Source organism: Myotis yumanensis, unplaced genomic scaffold, assembly GCF_028538775.1.
Source record: "Myotis yumanensis isolate MYYU_CA2020_CCGP unplaced genomic scaffold, mMyoYum1.0.hap1 SCAF_25, whole genome shotgun sequence".
In the NCBI taxonomy this organism is placed as follows: Eukaryota; Metazoa; Chordata; class Mammalia; order Chiroptera; family Vespertilionidae; genus Myotis; species Myotis yumanensis.
Window position 1 is genome coordinate 2,078,498 of NW_027223776.1, and position 17,625 is coordinate 2,096,122.

The 17,625-nt window shown below is 50.0% G+C and overlaps 1 pseudogene; it reads right to left on the reverse strand.

The window, feature by feature from the left end:
- Window positions 1–8,136: 8,136 nt before the first annotated feature.
- LOC139000702 (E3 ubiquitin-protein ligase RBBP6 pseudogene) lies at window positions 8,137–13,115 on the reverse strand (annotated as a pseudogene).
- Between the last annotated feature and the right edge of the window lie 4,510 nt (window positions 13,116–17,625).

Sequence of the window (17,625 nt, forward strand, 5' to 3'; positions counted from 1 at the left end):
CAACCCAAGCTTATGACCCGCACTTACTGGGAATTCCTCATTCATGGGGAATAATTGCAATCCCCGATCCCCATCACGAATGGGGTTCAACAGGTTACCCGCACCTGCCGGCATAGGGTAGGTGCACACTGAGCCAGTCAGTGCAGCGCCGTGCAGCCCTGGACATCTAAGGGCATCACAGACCTGTAATTTCTCAATCTCAGATGGCTGAATACCACTTGTCCCTCTAAGTTGGGGGACTCATCTAAGTTGGGGTTGAGTAACTAGTTAGCTAGCATGCCAGAGTCTCTTTTGTTATCCGAAATAACCAGACAAATCGCTCCACCAAGTAAGAACAGCCATGCACCATCACCCACAGAATCAAGAAAGAACTCCCAATCTGTCAATCCTGTCTGTGTCAGGGCCGGGTGAGGTTTCCCCAGGTTGAGTCAAATTAAGCCGCAGGCTACACTCCTGGTGGAGCCCTTCTGTCAATTCCTTTAAGTTTAAGCTTTGCAACCATACTCCCCCCAGAACCCAAAGACTTTGGTTTCCCAGAAGCTGCCGGGCAGGTCGCAGGAATAACCCAGTCGGCATCGTTTATGGTCGGAACTACGACGGTATCTGATTGTCTTCGCACCTCATCTTTTGTTCTTGATTAATGAAAACATTCTTGGCAAATGCTTTCGCTCTGGTCCGACTTACACCAGTCCAAGAATTTCACCTCCAGCGGCGCAATACAAATGCCCCTGGCCGTCCCTCTTAATCATGGCCTCACTTCTGAAAACCAACAAAATAGAACCGCGGTCCTATTCCATTATTCCTAGCTGTGGTATCAAGGCAGCTTGGGACTGTTTTGAACACTCTTTTTCAAAGTAAACGCTTCGGGCCCTGCGGGACACTCAGCTAAGAGCATCGAGGGGTGCCGAGAGGCAAAGGGGGGGGGGGACGGGTGGTGTCTCGCCGGGCCATTCGAAAGTGAAAGACTTCCTCTAAGTCACACACCACCACCACCACCCACCCATCCCACACTCACACACCCCACAGGCCCAAGACGTCCCAGCTTCTGCCTCACTCTCTCCCTCTATCCCTTCCTGGAAGACATAACAAAAACATTTTATTAAATATTTTATTGATGTTTTACAGAGAGGAAGGGAGAGGGATAGAGAGAAACATCCGCAAGAGAAACATCGATCAGCTAGCTGCCTCCTGCACACCTTCTCCTGGAGATGTGCCCGAAATCAAGGTACATGCCCTTGACGGGAATCAAACCTGGGACACACACACACACACACACACACAGCCGTCCCTGCCCCTCCCCCCCCCCCCAGTCCGAAGGCCAACGCTCCATCCACTGAGCCAAACCAGTTAGGGCACAAAAAATTTTTGCCGCCTGGGAGCTGAAACCTAAATGAGGCAGTACTCAAGGATCGGATCCTCGTATCTTCTCTCTCTCTCTCTCTCTTGTTGAAATTATTGGGGAGACACCGGTTCATAAAACCATACGGGTTTTAAAATAAAATGAAAAATGAATAAATCAAATGTGAATAAACAGGAATTTTTGTATGGAACTAAACAAAAAATAACAACAACAAAAACATTCAGGTTATTCGAGTAGACAACTCAAGAAAATATCATCTGAATACATACATACAGACATACATACCACATCCAGCGTGCAAGCGGGAAGCATCATCGGAGAGCATTCGGCCCATGGAGCCCAGTGCATCAAGTACCTCCTTCCTCATGGATTTTTTCTCCACATGCCCGCCCTCCTCTTTTATTTCTTCTCTTTTGCGGCCCACAACCTCCACACCCCACCCAGCATCCATGACTTTCAGCACAGGTAGGAGTGAAAGGGTGAGAGCTATGCCCTCCATCTTACCCCATATCCTCCATGTTGGGGCAGTAACCATGTGCTCAGACCCCTTCTTTCCGGAAGCCCAGGCGTCTGCTGGCCACGCCAGGGATTTATTTAAACTCACCAATGACAATTGAGGGATGTGCGGGCCATAAAAATTACCACATCCTATGTAACTAGACCCAGCTTGCGCCTGGCCAATCTGCAGGGCCCACAGTCCCCTCACTCCACCCCCTATTAAAACCCTGTTTGTTTGTTTTTTCTCACGGAGGCTCTCCCCCTTCTTGTTGTTGCGTGGGAAGAAGCTGGGAGCCAGACCCGGGTCTGTAATAATAATAAAGGACTCTCTGCTTTTGCATCAGAGCCGCTTGACAGTAATATTGAAAAATACTGAATATTTAACTTGCCCGCTAAAAGTGTAAGGTTGGTCTGTTGGGGATCTTGAAATCTGGGCATAACATTTGGGGGCTCGTTGCGATCCCCAACACCATCAAGGGACCCCCAGTCCAGAGGGTCTGACTGACAGCGGTAGGTGTCTATGTCATTGTGTGTTTTGTATCTGTCCTGTGTGAGCTCACTTCTGAAATCTGCAATCGCCTGCAATAATATAAGTAGACGCACAGGGAAATCAAGGGCAGTAGGATTTGGGGGACGCCTGGACCCTCCATCTGGAGGGGTGTAGTTTTGCTTCTGTGGAGTAGGAAAGGTCTGTAGGAACCCCCTCAATCTGAGACAGGCTGGTCGCTCCCGCTGGTTGGTGTGCAGCCACTGGTTGGCGTGCAGACATCGTTTTCGGTTTTTGCTTCCATGGAGTTGGAATATTATTTTGGTTTCACTTCCATGGAGTTAGAAGGCTGTATTTTCGGGCCCTCTTAGTTTTCTGTGTTTGTATGTTTGTTTGTTTTTTCCTGTGGGCTTACTGGACGGATGTTATGGGATGGAATTGGACTGCTCCTTTGGGTATTGTGATTGATCATTTCAAGGAGATTGGGGGAGGCTGTAGAGCTCCCTCAGGAGTTGGGAAGTTGTTATTGTTTAAACTCTGAATGAATGTCTGGTGAAAGTATGTGAGTGTGGAGGGAGGGGGCCTGCCTTCTCCCCTCCTTTGTGTGGCTCCAGGATTTAGGTAAGGTGGGCATCTGAGTAATGATCTGTGAAAACAGGTCACCCCCTTCCCAAGTAAATGCTTCTGGGATTTCTGTGCACATGTAAGGAGAAAAGCTGGCTTAAACCTAACGTGCGCACCAATCGATTTTGGATAAAGTTTTGAGCTGGAATCTCCTTGCAGATGTGGAGGATACATCACAATACTAATCATTTACCCTTGGAAAAAATATATGCTACCTAGATTCTAGCAGCAGGATTTGCATTTCCATAATAAAGAACAGTTTTTACAAGGGAAAAAATGGTCCTTTGTTAATTAAGAAAACTTTTCTTAATGGAGGAAGGAGATAGTCCCTCCTGCCTGTAGCATCTGTAAAAACCAGGTAGGCCAGAACCTGCTTTGCAAGGCTCAAATTTGGTTTTCCAGAGCCGCTTGACAGTAATATTGAAAAATACTGAATATTTAACTTGCCCACTAAAAGTGTAAGGTTCGGATTGAATCGGGAAAATTTGTGTAATTGTGGTAACTAAATGCCTTTGCTTATTGGTACAGCCACGATCTTGGTCTGCATGACTTGGCATCTGCCAGGTCAGCCACATGAATTGCCGCTCTGCTGGGGGCCACCATCTTGAAACAGCAAAGGCCCCTCTCTCTGATTTAGTCAGGGCTGGAGCCTTAAGGCAGAGTTTTTCTGCAGAAATGTGGATGGCGCAGGAAGTGTGCTTGCCTAGCAGGTTTGTTTTTAAGCTAATCTCTTAAATCTAGAACACCCTGCTTTCCTTAAACTAAAGACAATTAAAGGTTATGTCAAAGACTTTAAAGGGGACTGATAGCAGCAATCCAATCTCTAAAGTCAGATAGAAACTGTGGTTTCAAACTGATCTTAAAGGGCATATTTTTCCTTTGCCTGGGAGGGACAGTGCAGCTGTCCCAGGGTCAGGAGGGCTCCAGCTAACTTGCAACTAGGTGTTCAGGAGACCCTGGATATGCCTAAGTTTAACCTAGGTTCTAGATTATGTGTTTACCCACAGCTATGGTTTGGATTGCGTGCTATCTCTGCTTCTGTAAATTGATCTGTCCTTATTTCTTAAATATGTATCTTTGTTTTTTAAAATTGTTTAGTGATATTTCTGTGTCTCTTAAAATAAACACTTTGAATGTATTGTTAATCTGAGGAATGTTAATTACTTACATATCACCTAGAAATTAAGGCTAAAAGTTCTAACTAACTGGAAAGCATGGCTTTGGTGTGATGGAAGGAAAAAGAAATGTTGAATAAATAATAGGCCAGTAAGCTGGAACTGGTCACTGGTGTTGGATTGTGAGAAGGCCTGGACACTGCCTAACTTCTCCTTCCTTGGTACCCCTGAAACATCAGAGGGTACTTCTGGCCTTGATTTTCTTGGTTTTTGGTTTTGGATTTGTTTGTTTGTTTGTGATGAAAACCGTTTCTATCTGAATGAGACATAGGTCAAGAATCCTGTCCTGTGATATGGGAAAGAAAGGCCTCCACATCTGTTCCTGTCAGGCCCCCATCAGGGGACCTGGGGGCGATGTACCTTTTATCTGCTCAAGAGCCCAAGACTGTAAAGATACTTGTTAACTGAAAAGGTGTAAGTATAAATGTATATTTGATGTTTGTAAACATCTCTGTCTGTTTGTTTGCTGGGAACTTTGATTTGCTATGTGATATTCTGTGCTGGGTTGGGATTTTGGAATTCTGGGGTAAATTTAAAAGGTATTAGTGGTTTTTCTAGTCTGATTGGGACATCTTAGGGTGGGGCTCACAGTTCCTCAAGGCAAAGATTTAATGGGCCCTTCCCCCTGCCTGTGCTGAATTAGATAATACGGGCCAGTGTCATTTGGCTTGCTGATAAAAGGAACACAATGGACCCTGGAATCTGTAAAGATGTGTGGGAATGAAGCTGGTCAAATGTACTGAAAGGGTTTGGTACCTGTTGCTGCTAGCAAAGGAGGGGCTGATATCTCCTTCTAGCGATCTCCCTTGAAAGAGGCCTGGTTGCTCCTCTGCCAAAAAGGGCCCAAGTAACGCAGGTAGTAACCAGGGCTATTGGGGCAAATTGGAAATTACATCGTGCTTATAGACCCCAGAGTTCAGGGCAGGTAGAAAGGAACCATGGAAACTGGCGGGGACTTGGTGGCTATCCTATCATATTTAGCAGGCCACCCTCTATCATTCCTAACCTTAAAGCTGACTTTCTTGCTGCAGGAACTACCTCATTCCTTGAGAGGGCTCCAGAAGGCGCACGAGGACACTCCTAAGTCCAGGTTGTACAACAGCAGCTTCCCCCAGGTCATCATGCCAGCGCCCATGCAGAAGGCTCTGCAGAAGTCGTCGTGTTGCCACTCCTCGGGAAGCGGACATGGCCTGCTGTAGGGCACCGGTTCCTGCCTCGGCAGAGGGCCGCCCTGTTCCGGAACGGCCCGCCGCCCCGGCTCTCTGGTGCGGCGGCCTGCGCACTGCCACAGCGGCCTCCCTGGGAGCCAGCCCGGCCTCGGTCCCAGCCTCGGTCCCAGCCTCGGTCCCTGCCCCTGCCACTGCCCCCGCCATGGCTGCGGCACTGGCCATGGCCGCTCCGCTGGCTCTGCTCCAGCCTAATGATGTCGTCCAGTGACTTGTGGATTTTGTCGGCCATGGCGGCCCCGAATCAGCCTCAGATCACGCCTGTGCGGAGGCTCGCCGGTCCTTCACATCCCGTGGGGCGCCAGAGCTGTTCCTGTACGGGCACCAGATGTTGGGGTCCAGGCCCAGGGGTTCCCAAGGGTGTGGACGAGTCGGTGAAGAAGAAATGACACCGAGACAGCGTTCAGTGGATCAGCAGCCCAGCCAGGCTCTAGCCAGGTGTTCTAGCGGCTTCTATATCCCGGGACCGGGTCTTGGCGAGACCTCTCCCCTGAAAGCTCCCTAGGAAAACGAGGACGATGACCACGACAACAAGTCTAGGGCTGAGAAGCTCTGCAAAGAAGGCCCTGCCTTCTTTTACAGCCACAGACCTGGTGGGAGGAGCCAAATCAGCGGCCCGCTCGACCAATCAGCCGCCCCCAGGACTGAAGTCACCTGTTGGGCATCAAGTTTAGGGGAGGAGGCTTGCATTGGCGCTCCAGGACCAGTAGAGGGCGCCACTGGCCCTCCCAAGCGATCCACGGGGCTTGGGGAGGACTTGGGAGACAGGGCAGGTGCCCAAGTAGGCCCGCAGTGCTCCGTTTCCATGCCTTGCGGGACGGCATCGCCGTTTTTTCTCGGTTGAAGATGGGACAATACATACTTAGACAAGCTCCGGTGGGCCCAGGACAGGCTAAAAGGAAACAAAGCCACCGAAAATCTCCTAGGCTTGCCTCACTCAGCAGATATCTTGTTAGCGGACCTTGTGCTCCCATGTGTGTGGCTGGGGGAAGCGGGGATAAGGCGGGTTTGGGGGATAGGTGTGTGGGTGTGGGTGTGGGAGTGTATGTGCGCGAGCGCCTGCTTCTGTGCATGTACATCGGAAGTCACGCACGGACACTCCGTGCTTTGAACGGTCCTTCGGCTTCCATGAATACCCTTCAGCGCCTGCCTTCTCAAAGACAACACCACCTGCATGTCCTTCAGGCCTCAGGTCTCGCCAGAAATGGGGAAGTCCAGTCAACTGTCTGTGCTTTCCCAACAGGAGGTTGCAGGAAGGGGGCTTGCATTGACACTTCTCGACCAGAAGAGGGCGGGACGGGCTCTTTGTCCCAGACCCCTGCCCGAGTCCACCCAAATTCTGTAATCCACAGCCAAAGATTACGCCCACCCCACCCCCACACATCCCCATCCCACACACATCCGGCTCACTCTGTGGATGGATGTTCAGGCCCCTGCCCAGAGACCAAGTCCAGGCCTGGCCATCTGGGCTTGCCAAAGCCTCAGAAATTTGAAAGGCTGGATCAACCTTTTTTCTGAGGAGGGTTTGTTGTTGTTGTTGTTTTATCAGAGGGAACGAGGTTTTTTGTTTGTTTGTTTGTTTTTCCTACACCCGTTTCTGTAGATTATAGCCAAGGTGAAAAGAGCAACTAGTAAAATGAATCCCAAAAATGACTCGGTACAAAACAGGTCTTTTTCAGAATTATTTCATCAAATAAAAGTTAACGAAAACTCTTTACAGGAGTTTTAAATCCTATTTCAAAACTGAAGAAACAACTCCATCATTGGCCATAGGCCCCTGGCAATCCTCGCACACACTGACTTGCTGGTACTTTAGCTGGTGTCCATCATCGCATCGTAATCGTCCACCAGGGGATCCATCTCCTCGTTGTCCCTCATGGAGCTGCAAGCATTCTTCTGGACGTCCAGCTCCTCAGTTTCCCTCATCGAATTGTAAGCACCCTTCTGGGATCCAACTGCTTGGTGCCCCTCATTGGGTGTAAGAGTCCTACTTGGCGTCCAACTGCTTGGTGCCCCTCATGGAGTTGTAAGCGTCCAGCCCGGGGTTATCCCGCCCCTTACCCCCTTCCCCCGCCCCATTCTCCCTCTCTGGATGGATGGGATGGTCATGCCCCAGCCCAAAAGCTGGACCGATGTCATTTCGAAGGAGATTGTATGTTTGTTTGTTTTTAAGATTTTTTTTGAAGGAGGATTTTTTAAAGGAGATTTATTTTCTTTATTTTTTTATTTTTCAATTTTAAAATTAGTGTTTTTGGCTTTGGTTTTGTTTTTTGTTTTTTTTTTAAACCAGGTCAGAATGTCAACTCTTCAAAGTGCATGCAAGCTGCTCCTCCTAAGTGGCCCAGACTGAATATTCGAGAGCATCTCCAGGAAGGCCTGCAGGGACGGTGCCTCCACATTCTGGAAGGATTTCTGGACTCTGCCAAACAGGGTGAGGTTTTTCATCTCCAGCCAGATGAACCTGAGTGGTTCTCATCGACCAGGATAAAGACTCCAGGGCAGCGCCTGGCGAAGACGAACATAGGGAAGTTAACATTAATGGTTTCTACTATCGCTATAGAAACACATCCTGTGGGTTCGGAGGTAATTCTTGTCTTCTGAGCCCACACCCACAGGCAGAACAAACGGAACCGGCTGTTCCTCCAAAACTGCAGCTCTGGACTCCCGGAGGCTAGGCTGGGAAGGGTCCTGCCAGCCATGGCCCTGGCTTTCCTCAGTCCCGTGTTCTTGCTGCTGCTGCTGCTCCCAGATCACCTGCTCGCCAATCTACTGGACCACGCTGGAGAGCTCATTGAAGTTTCGGAAGATTTCAACATCTGGCTGGTGGATGCGGCGAATGAGGTGGATCTCTACCTTAGTGTTGATGCACTGTCCCGTGATGTGGGTGACCCTGGCATACTTCCCACCATGTTGGCCCCAGGAACTTGGGAGATGCCATTTTGTTTTTTAAATATATTTTATTGATTTTTGTTCAAAGTGGAAAAAAGAGGTGTAGAGAATTAGAAACCTCAAAGGTAGAGAAATCTCAATCAGCTGCCTCTGGCACATCTCCTACTGGGGATGTGCCCACAACCAAGGTATATGCCCTTGACCAGAATCGAACCTGTGAACCTTTAGTCCGCAGGATGGTGCTCGGTCCACTAAGCCAAAACAGTTAGGGCGGTACCCGCCATTTTGAAACAGCAAAGGTCAATCCCTCTCTTTAACCCTCTCTCTTCCTCCCCACATCCCAGGTTTTAACTTCCCCGTTAGGATAGAAGAAAATGCAAGTGCAAAACATTGTAGAAGTATACGTTTTACTACACGGAGATGGATTAATATCTTTGTGTCCTTCGTGTGTGTGTGTGTGTGTGTGTGTGTGTGTGTCTGTGTCTGTGTGTGTGTGTGTTTTAAAATATATATTTATTGATTTGGGAGAGGAAGGGAGAGGGAGAGAGTGATAGTACATCCACGATGAGAGAGGATCACCGGTCAGCTGCCTCCTGCACACCCCACACTGGGGATCTAGCCTGCAACCCAGGCATGTGTCCTTGACCAGAATCGAATCCGGGAGGCTTGTCGTCCAAAGGCTTACACTCTATTCACTGAGCCAAACCGGCAAGGGCCCTTTTGCTTTTGTTGTTTAAAAAGAGATTGGAAGGGAGAGGGAGAGAAAGAGGGAGAAGCAGAGGGAGAGGGAGAGAGAGAGGTAAAGGGAGAGGGAGAGGGTGAGGAAATTGATTTTCCACTTGTTTATTCATGTGTCCCTTGCTTTTTAAAAATAATACAAAACTAGCAACGAGGGAATTTGTGGTTTCTACCCTGAGACCCTGGGCTGTGCCCTGAGGGGACTGGAAAAAAGGAAAGTGACTTGTTACCATGGCATTCACGAGTCCAAAAACATGTGATCCTAGAGGCATAGAAAGACAATAGACACAGATACCAGTAAGGTCAAAGATGACCTCTCTCAGGGAAGATACCCGGCCTAGGACATGACTACACACACACTATACACTGCTTTCTACTTTTAAAAGTCTTTAATTTCAGAACATCTTGGGTGATCACTTTAGGGGTCTGAGTTTGCAAGCCCAGGCCAGGCCTCCTGCGAGTGGGTCAGGTCAGCTTGTGGCCCCTTTTCATCCAGAATGCAAAGATTCTTATGTATTTACACCTTCCATTTTATCCTATGACATTCCATTTCATTTTATTAACAGATGTCTCCCACAATACATTCAATTCCAAAAAAAACAGCAACAACAACAGCAACAACAGCAAAAGAGAAAATGAATCCTCCATTGTTGTCCCTGGAGTACTCACCTCCTTTAGGCTTTCAGAGTTCCCGGGTTTCAAGGGTCAATGTCCACAAATAGTGTTCTGGGTACATCCACTCGGTCCTCAGTCACACCCATTCACCCCCCCAAGTCCCCTCCCTAACCCACAAACACACATAAAAAAATCTCCAGTCCCTCTTTCACTGCCAGGCCGCCCATGGGCCTTCCAGGGAAAAACCCAGGTGGTGGACGCCAGGGCATAGAGGATAGGAGATAGGGCATAGTGGGTCATGCCTAGGGTCAGATCTAGGGTCAGGGTCAGGGTAAACATAAGTGTCAGTGTCAGGTCAAGTTTAGGGTCAGGGTAAGGGTCGGGGTTATTGTTAGGTTTATTTTCAGGGTCAGATTAGGGTCACTGTCAGGGTTAGATTTAGGGTCAGGGTTAGGGTTAGGTTTAGGGTCAGTGTCAGTGTTATTGTGGGGATCAGGATGAGGGTCAAGGTCAGGGTCAGCATCAGGGTCAGGGTTAGATTCAGGGTCATCGTAAGTGCCAGGGTAAGGGTCAGCATAGGGATCATTTTCAGTATTAGTGTTAGTGTTATTGTCAAGGTCAGGTCATGGTCAGGTTTGGGTGAGGGTGAGGGAGAGGGTTTATAGGGTTAGGGATGGGGTTGTTAAGTTTAGGTTTAGGGGTTCTGCACGGAGCCCTGCAGAAGGCAAGGCTGGGCCTGCTCCAGCAGTCAACACCCAGTGGTGGGATAGGCCCAGCATCCCCGGAGTTGCAACCCTGGAGTTGGGGAAGGGGTGCAGCTGGAATGCCACTCCCACCCAAACCAGAGGCCCTGGGAGGCATCTCATCACTGGACTTGTAGGTTCTCTTGATTTTCTAGAAGGTTCCAACAACTCTGGGTTTAGAAAGCCTTCACTTTCTTCCACCTTCGAAGTTCCGTATGTTTACTTCCTGAACCCTCTCCTGCAGCACTGTCCCTCTCCTTCTCTTTTGACTTTGTACTGTCCTTCCGATCATGGCTGTCTCTTGTTGAAAGCTTTTCTGGATGTTTGCTACCACCTATGCTTCTATTTCTACGACTTTTCCCACCCTAATCATCTTCTCTGCGGCCCCTTGTAAGGGGAGAATTGGTGACATGAAGTGGTAGAAAGCTCTCTGGAGAAAAGTTCTCTCCATTTGCTGACGGTCGAGGCTGTGTTCCAGCAGCATAACCTTTGTAGCGTTTTTCGTACCACTCCCTGTATTTCCTCTCCCATTCTCGGTAATGCTCTTTTACAAATGGGTCTCTAAAGTCAACACTCCTCCCATCATAAGCTTTTCAGTCATGGGATGGTGGAACCTCTCTGTATCTCTTAAAATATTCACGTTCTGTTTCCCCTTGTGGTACAGTGCGTTTATTTGGAGACTGTCCCCTAAATGCTTGAGGGGACCTTGATCTCGAAGGATGTCGCCTATATAGTGGTGACCTTGACCTAGATCGACCACGATATCCATGAGATCTAGACCTAGACCTTGGCCGTTAATTTGGACTCTTGCCTCTGCCTCTTCTGGGGCATGGCAGTGATTCGAATAGGAAGGAGAGTGTGAGTGGCTAGGTGATTGAGAATGAGAACATGAGCGCCCTGAACCACGTGTTGATTTAGCGTAAACAGAAGGACTTCTGAAGTATGAGGAACAACTGTGGGAATATTTAGACTTAGACTCTTCTTGTAGCCGTCGCTGCTCTCTATAGAATTTTTCCCTGGACAGAAGTGGTGCTTGTGCTGCTGGGATGGTATTTGAGTGAGCAGTCTGCACTCCTGATGATACCTAAGGTGCTGATAAATTGGCAGAAGGACTCCTGGAGTATGCGAAAACACTGTAGGGATATTGAGACTCTTCTTTTAGCCATCGCTGCTCGCTGTAGAATTCTTCCCTGGACAGAAGTGGTGCTTGTGTTGTTGAATTGGTATCTGAGTGAGCAGTCTGCCCTCCTGATGATACCCAAAGTGTGGATAAGTTGTCTGGCGCTGCAGGGAACCCGGGGGGAGGGAAGCTATACCCAGCAGGTGGTGACTGTCCAAGCAAAGATGGATTTCTGAGCACAGGCACCTGGTAACCTTTCTCCTCCACAAAGGCAGTTATTGCTATTGAAGAGGTTCCCTTTGAATGTTCGAAGGCGAGGGCTGTGGCCGGCAATATTTTATGATCCGAATCCCGGAAAGGCCCATCTGGTTTTTCTGAGTGGACTGATATGGAGACCGATGCAGTTACATCAGGTACAGGCACTGGGATAGATGAATTTCCAGGTGCAGCAGGGGCTAAAGAAGACTGATTAGAAGTGAAAGAAGGTATAGAAGGAGCAGGGTGGCCTGATTTGGACGCCACTGGAATCATCGGAGGATCTTGCTGTCTTGATATTGGAGATCTCATCAGAGGCTGTAGATTCCGCTGAAGGAGTCGTCTCCAAGGCGGTATCGGCGGTGGTGGTGGGGGTAACGGTTTCCGTAGTCCTGTTTTATAACCACCAGTTCCATTTTTGAAGTTATTAACAGCCTGCCACAAGGCTTTATTGGCAACTAAAGCAACAGGAGAGACATCATGTTGATGACACGTTGGGCATGTATGGTCCTCTGATTCCAAGAGCGCTGTTCTTATACACTCATCACAGTAGCTGTTCACACAGCAGAGAATGATAGCGGCATCAGTCATGATGTCTCTGCAGATGAGACAGAGCAACTCGTCTGGGATAGGGTCGTCCTTTTCAGAGGACGAAGAGGGCTCCTCTGGGAAGAAAGGTGGCTTTTCTTTCTTCCCAATTGCATATGCCTCTGCCTCTATAGTCGGTATTGCGTATGTCTCGGTGCTGGTGAGCTTTGCACCTTTCATGGTAGGATCTGTCACTTCCATCATGAAACTTCGGGGGATTCCCGTGCTCTTTTTAATCCTAGGATGAGATTCGAAGTTTTTGTCCCTATTGGTTGGGCAATTCTTAATATAATGGCCAGGTCTACCACAGCGGAAACAGGTGTAAGATGGAGGTGGTGGACCTAGAGGCTTCTTCATGTAATTGATGGAGTCGTATGTACGGCCAGACTGCAACATCATGGCTTTAATTTTATCTTCTTCAGAAGCATTGGCTTCAGCCAGATTGGCAGTCTTTCTAAGTTGGGCCAGAGACATAGGTGCAGAAGAGTCGTCAGTGACTTTTGAAGTTCCCATCACTGGATCAGTTCCACCTATAACGTCTGTCTGGCTTGTAGATTTCACACCTCCAATAGGAATTCTTCTAACAATGAAAGACAGATTCTTAGGAATCAGAGCATTATCATCAGTGTACTCTTCCTCGGTCTGCGCTTGCTGATCTGCAGGTCGCACATGGCAGCTTTCAGCTTCTCTCTCCCCATAATCTGCGTCTTTAGGTTGTGGAGGGAGATGTGCCGCCCATCAAAGGTGACGATGGCATAGCTGAGTGTGGAAGCGAATTTATAATGAACACAAGACATGATGCCAAAGAATCCTCAGGTTGGACGAGGACACGTGGACACGCTCAGTATATGTATACTTATGAACTGAAGAGCAGAATATGGGCATACACAGAACACTCGCAAGACACCGAAGGACCGAAGGCCTTGGGTTGAACACCCCCTCCCCACAGCAGGGGCGTGAGAACCGCAATCCAGTCCCCAAACCCAGAATCACTTAATGTGCAGGAAGGCGGGCCAGGGCTGGAGGGCCCGGGGCTCCGCCAACGGGCAGGGCGTCACCCAGGCCGGATCCCCCTCGCTCAGACTCAGGGCCAGCAGGCGGTGCAGTCAGCGGCGGCGAGTCCACACGTCACAAGTCCGAGTGACCCAGCGGGGTCAGGGGTCTGTAGTGCGTCCGCACCTCCCTCGGGCCCTCTCCGTGGTTTGGGGTGACCCCGGTACCGCGAGAACACCAGAGTCGGCGAAGAAGAAATGACACGCAGACCGCGGTCGGTGAGCAGTAGCCTAGCTAGGTTCTAGTCAGGTGTCCTAGCGGCTTCTATGTCTCGGGACCAGGTCTTGGCGAGACATCTCTCCTGAAAGAACCCTTAGAGAACGAGGACGACGACCACGACCACAAGCCTAGGGCTCAGAAGCTCTGCAAACAAGTCCCTGCTTTCTTTTATAGCCCAGAGCCGGTGGGAGGAGCCAAATCAGCCGCCCGCTCGACCAATCAGCCGCCCCTAGGACTGATGTCACAGGTTGGGCCTCAAATTGAGGGGAGGAGGCTTGCATTGGCGCTGCAGGACCAGGAAGGGCGCCACAGGCCCGCCCAAGCGATTCATGGGGCTTGGGGGAGGACTTGGGAGACAGGGCAGGTGCCCAAGGAGGCCCGCAGTGCTCCGTTTCCATGCCTTGCAGGATGGAATCGCCGTTTTTTCTCGGTGGAAGAGGGGACAATACATACTTAGACAGGCTCAGGTGGGCCCAGGGCGGGCCAAAAGGAAACAAAGCCACGGAAAATCTCCTAGGCGTGCCTCACTCGGCAGATATATTGTTAGCGGGACCTTGTGCTCCCGTGTGTGTGTGTGTGTGTGTGTGTGTGTGTGTGTGGCGGGGGGACGCGGGGGGCGGGGAATGGGGGGGTTGGAGGCGGGAGGGATAGGTGTGTGGGTGTGGGTGTGGGTGTGGGAGTTTGTGTGTGCGCGCGAGCATGTGCGTCTGTGCGTGTATATCCCCAGTCATGCACAGACACTCCTTGCTTTGAATGGTCCGTCGCCATCCATGAACACCCTTCAGCCCCTGCCTTCTCAAAGACAATGCCCCCTGCATGTCCTTCCCGCCTCGGGTCTAGCCAGAAATGGGGAAGTCCAGTCACCTGTCTGTGCTTTCCCCACAGGAGGTTGCAGGAGCGGGGCTTGCATTGACGCTTCTCGACCAGCAGAGGGCGGGACGGGCTCTTAGGCCCCTGCCCCAGTCAACCCAAATTCTGTAATCCACAGCCAAATATTATGTCCTGGCCTGTTCATTTGATCGACACCCCGCCCACGCCCACCCCCTACCCCCCACGCCCCACCCCCCACCTGTAACCCTCCCCCCACCCTGCTAACTCTGTGGATGGATGGTCAGGCCCCCGCCCAGAGACCAAGTCCAGGCCTGGCCACCTGGGCTTGCCAAAGCCTCAAAAATTGGAAAGGCGGGGTCAACTTTTTTTTCTGAGGAGGGTATTTTCTTGATGTTCTTTATCAGAGGGAACGAGTTATTTTGTTTGTTTGTTTATTTGTTTGTTTGTTTTTCCCACACCTTTTTGGGTGATTATGGCCAAGGTGAAAACAGCAACCGGTAAAATGAATCCCGAAAATGACTCGGCACAAAACAGGTCTTTTTCAGAGTCATTTAATAAAATAAAAGTTAACGAAAAATCTTTCTAGGAGTTTTAAATCTTATTTCCAAACAGAAGAAACAACTCCATCATTGGCCCCAGGTCCCTGGCCATCCTCGCGCACACTGACTTGCTGGTGCTTTAGCTGATGTCCATCATTGCATCGTCATCGTCCAGCAGGGCGTCCATCTCCTCAGCGTCCTTCTGGCCGTCCAAGTCCTCGGTGTCCTTCATCACGCTGTCGGCGTCCAGCTGGGAGTCCAACTCCTCAGTGTGCCTCATGGAGCTGTAAGTGTCCTTCTGGGCGTCCACCTTTTTGGTGTCCCTCATGGCATGGTAAGCGCCCAGGTGGGCGTTTATCCTTTTGGTGTCCCTCATCGAGTTGTAAGCGTCCTTTTAGGCGTCCAGCTGCTGGGTGACCCTCATCCCGCTGTAAACGTCCTGCTTGATGTCCAACCGCTGGGGGCCCGTCGTCGAGTTGTAAGAGTCCACCTGGGCATCCAACTCCTCCGCCGAGATGAATCGCTTTGAATGACGGTCCGTGTGCCTGCCTGGACGCCGGTTGCCTCCGCGGGCGCAGGCCTGAGTGCCACCGCTACCGCCTCTGCCGCCGAAGCCTCCAGATCCTCAGTTTGTAGTCACCCAGCCTCTGTTGACACTCGGTACCGGCCTGGGATGCGTGTCTATCTGCACACGTGACCTCGCTGCCCGTTCCCAGCGCTGGGAGCGCAGTAGCCGCTGCTGGTGCGGGACCCACTGGAGAGCTGCTGCCCACAACCTGCCCAAGGACCGAGCCCAGCCTCCACACTCCTCCTGGCAGCGTGCTCTGGCGCCCGTAGGACTGGGCGAACTTTCGGAGCGTGCACATCCGCGACTCGCGGCTTCCTGGTGCTTTTGCCATCACATTCCCTGGACTCGGAGGATTCACCCCCTTCTCGCGGCAGCATCAATGAACACCGGGAAGACGCATCTTGTCTTGTTGGGGAGTGGGGGGCATTTTAATTATTTTATTTTATTTCATTTTATTTTATGTATTATGCTGTATGAAATGATTTATTAAATGCTGCTGCATAACTTTTTATCCCATACTAATAAAATTCTGCACAATATGTCGTGCTTGTGATTGGGTTTCATTGCTGACCCTGTCAGATCATGTTTGGCATCATGGCTGTGCCACAAAGCTCAGGTCCCTGACAGGAGAGTGGAGTCTGATGTTCCTTGAAATGACTGTAGTTTGGGCTCCACCTCTAGGTCCATGCCTAATCCCCTTCTCACGATCAAGGTCATCCCCACCCTAAGGGGCACTAAAAACCCTTAGGGATTCACCCTCCAAAGGTGCCCCACCCTTGTGGTCCTTCGGCAGCCTCAGTGCCCCTCTCAGAATCCCTCAGTCCATGCCCACCCCACCCCCATCCGAGGAGCCCTCCTTGACCTGGACAACTTCAGAACATGTCCAGGACCCTAACCCTGCCCTCACCAGGCTGTGAGAATGAGAGCTCTCCGCAGCTTCAAGAGGAAGGCTGCCAAGGGCTGACAGGAGTGATGAATTTACTCATAGATCAGCCGTGTCTCCACATTCCTCACTTCATGTAAGAGAGACACCAGATGTCAGCCAACAGTGCAGAAAGTCACCTGGACTAGAGGAGTGCCTTAGTAGACACAATGACATGCACACCACAGTGTGACCCTGGGATGCCCTTCAGGAATGCTTTCAACCTCAGAGGGCCGAATATGACGCACCCTAGAGAGAAACCATGTGAATGTCACCTACGAGGGAAAGGCTTTCTGTAACAATCTGGGCTTAGAAACCACAATGAAATGCACAAGGGAGAGAAGCCTTATGAGTGCGGTGAGTGTGGGAAAGCCTACCATCAGAGTTCTTTCCTTAGACAGTGTGAGACCATCCACACAGGAGAGTAACCAAATGAATGTCCCCTATGTGACAGAGCTCTCAATCAAAGATCTTACCACAGAAAAGCAGGATTGAGTCCATCCGGGCAAGCAATGCTATGAATGTCACTAGTCAAAGCTCTGGCCTGAACCAGCACCGGAGAATGCACAGGGTGAATATACCATATGTATGTCCCATGTGTGGAAAGGCTTTCCGTCAAAAGTCTGAGCTGACGACACGTTCCCACATAACACACACCAGAGACAGCCCATGTGAATGCGGGTAAGTGTGGGAATGCATTCGGTCAACATGCGAATCTCATCAGACACCAGAGTCCCTACAGGGGAGAAGAGCCCTAGGCATGTCACCTATGTGGAAAATCCTCCAGTCATGGTCCTTCCCCGAGAAAACATGAGGGAGCTCAACAAAGGAGAGAGAATCGTGAAAGACCAACACTGTTTACACATTATTCACTCGAGTGAAATGATGCAGGGTAAAATCAGGTGAAATCTTTCATTCATCAAACAACACTGGTCATGTACATGACCATTCCCAGAGTACAAACCACTGTGTCTGAAAGGCGAGGCATTCGCTGATCACTTACTTCTTACTCAACCTAAAATATCCCACACCAAGGATACAGCAATCTCAAATGGAAACACACCTACTTAGTTGTTTTTATATTAGAAAATATGAGGGCATGTTTGCTGGGGGAGTGTGTGTGTGTGTGTGTGTGTGTGTTTGCATCTGCCTGTGTGAACACTTGTAAAGAGCCC